Source organism: Palaemon carinicauda, chromosome 4, assembly GCF_036898095.1.
Source record: "Palaemon carinicauda isolate YSFRI2023 chromosome 4, ASM3689809v2, whole genome shotgun sequence".
NCBI classification, from domain to species: domain Eukaryota; kingdom Metazoa; phylum Arthropoda; class Malacostraca; order Decapoda; family Palaemonidae; genus Palaemon; species Palaemon carinicauda.
In genome coordinates this window covers 34550677-34555676 of record NC_090728.1, presented here as the reverse complement: position 1 = coordinate 34555676, position 5000 = coordinate 34550677, and positions in this window count along the sequence as shown.

Below are 5000 nucleotides of genomic sequence, written 5' to 3'. Positions count from 1 at the left end.
CGAAATCATCTCTGTTATTCAGAAGAATTTTGTTTTCGAATTTATCTATCATTACCAAGTTCGAGAGGATTTATCTAACCATCGTATAACTATAAGACTCGAGCTGAATTCGAACAACAACGGGAATTAATTCGCGAATTAGTAGTTAAAGGATAGATGTGGTAACGACATGTGTTGTTATTCTCTGGAAACCATTATGTGAGGTTTAAAAAACTTTACATCTTATTGGCTACCATAATCTTGTAATCAAATATCTGCGTTTTTCTTCATTTAACTTAATTGTCATCTTTGAATCACGTCCTGTCCTATGCCATTTATCTTACACTATTTGCTATAATGATAACATCAATTAATTTACATGCAGTTCGTCTCTTCCTTCCTCTTTTTGTGTCTTTAACTCCAGCGTCTACTTTATACCATATTTCCTTATTTGCAATCAAGTAAAATCCCCTAAGGAAAATGATTATCTTTTCCTAGAGTGTTCTTGATGTTAACCAATCATGGGATTTGAGTTTCTTTCAGATTCTCGTGAAAGTGTTGAAAAATAATCTTGATTGCTCAATATAAACACAATTCTTCATGATATATTTATGATTTTGTATCCTTATGTTTGAGGACAAATCTTTGGTGGGAGTGGTAATGTCGCTTGTCAGGCTAATCATCTTACATTGATATTATAGGTAGTAGGTTGGCCAGGGCACCAGCCACCCGTTGAGTTACTACCGCTAGAGATTTATGGGGTCCGTTGACTGGCCAGACAGTACTATATTGGATCCTTCTCTCTAGTTACGGTTCACTTTCCCTTTGCCTACACATACACCGAATAGTCCGGCCTATTCTTTGCAGATTCTCCTTTGTCTTCATACACCTGACAACACTGAGATTACCAAACAATTCTTCTTCAATCAAGGGGTTAATTACTGCACTGAAATGTACAGTAGCTATTTTCCTCTTGGTAAGGGTAAAAGAGACTCTTTAGCTATGGTAAGCAGCTCTTCTAGAAGAGGGACACTCCAAAATCAAACCATTGTTCTCTAGTCATGGGTAGTCCCATAGCCTCTATACCATGGTCTTCCACTGTCTTGGGTTAGAGTTCTCTTGCTTGAAGGTACACTCTGGCACACTATTCTATCTAATTTCTCTTCCTCTTGATTTGTTAAAGTTTTCATAGTTTATATAAGAAATGTTTATGTAAATGTTACTGTTTTTAAGATATTTTATTTTTCCTTGTTTCCTTTCCTCACTGGGCTATTTTCCATGTTGGGGCCCCTGGGCTTGTAGCGTCTTGCTTTTCTAACTGGGGTTGTGCCTTGGCAGGTGATAATAATAATAATAATAATATAATACCTAAACAAAATGGGAGCAAGATAATAAGAATTTTTTTTTTTTCATACATATTGTGAACTCGTCGTTAATGAGATCCCTAATTCCTAATATACCCAAGTAAGTAATTTGGTCATATTTCCCAATTCTATTGTAAATACTATAACCTGGTACAAGGTATTTAATTTTGTTAGAAAAAAAGTGAAATATTGAAATATTTTCATTTAGGTCTCCGAAAAGGTTTACGTGGAACTTATATTCCTCATCTAGACCATGTGTCAGGATTCTTAGTTTTTATATTTAGCTACTATAGATTAGCTAAAACAGGGATGAGTGTACTGCCATGCTACACCTGAATTTCTTGAAATGAGCAAATCCAGTCTTTTTAAGCATTTATTTTTCCAGACCAAGTGCATGCGGTCAGCGTAGGATGATAATTTGCTGGTCAGGTATATGCACGTTGTAGTTTTACAACGTAAACTCCATTATTTGAAATATTAAATTTCCTGCAAGAATATTCTGAATGTTTTGTGTGGAAGTTAAAAAGAAAAGACAAACAGAAAGTAAAGGAGACTTGCCTACCATTTCGAGAAAATGACAAAGCCTTTCTTGGATTTTACCAATCTTACAGATAAAGTCACATTATTATCTCTACTAACATTGTTACTGAGGTCTTCCTAGTCATTACCATCTACTACTGCCTACAGATGAAAAAATTTAGGCAATTAGCCTAACCTTTTAGTGGGAGAGCATAGAAATAAAAGATACAAAAAGAGCTCATGGCATGTTAACTTTGAGACATTTCAATTATATTATTGTTCTTGTAAATTCCAAAAAATTATACTTCGAAATTGCAAAGTTGTACCAAAAACATAACCCAATCGGGCTACTCGTGTGGTCTACGGGAACTGCACTATCCCTATCCAGGCTGTATTGTCCGTTAGTAGTATAGGAGTTTGATAAATTTTTGGCCTCAAATATAAGTAATAAACACACTAATGATCTTCTTCTAATGTTTGTTGTAGCACAAGATTGTCTGCATTGAAGTCACCCCTGCTTCTAAAGAAAGGATGGTGACAATACTATTGCCCTTGAATCTCATGGAAGGAAGCCCTTCAGAATAGTAGGATAAGCTTCATATTTCCCTTCAAGTATAGTCTTTTTCTCCAAGTCCTTGACAGATATGAGCTGTGGATAACCAACCCTGTTGGCCCTTTCAGACCTTGCAGATATGCAGCCAGATTGTTCCTCGAGGTACTCTATCAAGTCAATATTCGTAAATTCATTTTCTGCATGGATGGCAGACTGGTGTGCTTTAGTTCAGGTCTTAATAGGGGTGATAAAACTTTTGATACTGTACTGACATGCAGGGCAAGCTCCTCTTTTGTAAGAACTTCAGGATGACTGGAAAAATTAGTTTCTCATTAGCAAAGGAGGATGTCAGGAATAAATCCATCAATGCTTGCCCTAAAGAACGCTTTGTACCCCTTTGTCAAGCTTGTTTTGAAAATAATACCGTGGCGTTTATCATATAATATATGGTCAGTCTCCAGGGCATTATCCTTCTTGCTAGGGCAATGTCACTGTCCCTTCCCTCTGCCATTCATGAGCTACCTTCAAACCTTAAACCTTTAAGGCTCCAACCCTCATCAATAGACTTTGTTGGAGTCTCAGTCACCAGAAACTACTTTAGGAATCGGTCAGTGGTGGTCTGAGAAAACTCATTGTTGTTAAAATGAATCAGAGACCTATTGAGCCAGAACCTTCTCTATGACATCATCACCATCGATTGTATTCGGGTTTATTGTAACTATATTTTGGCAATTGGACCGCACCATTAAATTATGTGAAAGAAGAATGTAGTACCAACATCCTTTTGCATGGCAGAGGGATTAGCCTGGTAAACAATATCTCAGTAACAGGCAGTGTAAACATGTCCTGGAAATATTGAATCGCGGACCGAATGACCTCTGGAATTGGGTGAACAAAGTGAAGCAACTCTGGGAAACTGATGTCCTCCTTCCACACACGTTTCGTGGGCTTGTCAGAAGTACTCTTGGAACTCTTCATTAGAGGTGCTTAGTCATCCTCGTCCTCTGACTGTGTCTCAAGCTCTGGGAGGGGCTCGGGCCTCACGTGAATCACAGAAACTGTTAAAAAAAAACTAGGTATGTTACGAGTTATATCAAAATAACAGTTAGCTAGGCAAAAAAACAAAAATATGCACAAAGCAAACACCTTTATAAGGTACTGAAGTTAACTGGTAAGCCATACAGTTCAATACAAGAAAGTAAATTTTCATGAAAGGTAACCAATATAAATAAAGGGTATAATAAACAATAGAATTCCGACCTTTTTACCACAGGCAGCTTGGGGTAAGACATCCTCTTCGTCCAGGTCTTGGAGAAAATCGGGGTCGAGGGTTTCATCATCAATAGAGTCCAGGAAGTCATTATCAACCTAGATCTCCCTCTCATAGCCTTGATTGGTGCAACCCGCTTGGGGTTGACATCTCCAGAGCAATAGATGCTGCCTTTTTTTAATTGAAAATATTTTTTAATCGTCATCAATATTTTATCTGCAGCATTGCAGCTGTCTTATACGTATAATAATGGTAATTAAAATCATCAATCATTATTATTATTATTATTATTATTATTATTATTATTATTATTATTAGCCAAGCTACAACCCTAGTTGGAAAAGCAAGATGCTATAAGCCCAAGGGCTCCAATAGGGAAAAATAGCCCAGTGAGGAAAGGATATAAGGAAATAAATATCACTTGGCTAAACATTCAGTACAAAAGTGAATATCATTGTCACTGCTATCTTATAAACCATTGAAAAAGCCACTATAAGTAATTGCATATCACTAGGCTATACTAGAATTACAAAAAGTGGATATTGTTGTTATCTCTGTCTTAAATCTCCACTTTCATAATGAGAAGAAACAAATTACAAGTACTTCTTTATGCTACCTTCATCCAGACAGAAAAAAATATGAAATTTTATTGAATAAAGATCAAAATCATAAAAGGTAAATATTTTTACCTCTCTTGGACTTTGAAGCCTTACGAGGAATAACAAGTGCTTCCGACATTACACCAAACTACCATTCAAAATTTCCATTTCTCGAAAATCCAACGAGATTAAGTAAATATCATTGGATGGATACATCAATTTTGAAGCCTGAAAATATATACGGTAAGCTATAACTAATTATGTAAGATAATAGATGTAAAATCAATTTGAACGCGTTTGTAGGTTATTCAAAATCATCATCATTATTTTCTTAGACTAAAGCATTCAGATTTAGAGTAGTATCACAAAAACTGAATAGTTTTGTATATGTGTTATGACTATCATGAAAATAATATCTGTATTTTTCTTATATATGCAGGCTCAAAAAACTCTCGTAAAAGGAAAACTGAATATATAGTATAAACATTTTTCTAGACAAGTTATCATACGCAAATCGTACCTTCTCCAGGTACAGCATCTAAAATAAATATATCTAAAAAAAAAAAAAAGATTGTCTTGAACGAGAAATATCAATACTTTTGGCATGGTGATTGTGATGTACCGAGCTATGCATATCATGAAATGGTAATGATTTGTTTATATATATACACTGTTAAAAACCCGTAATTTTAATCGGAAATTCTCTGTAACAATAT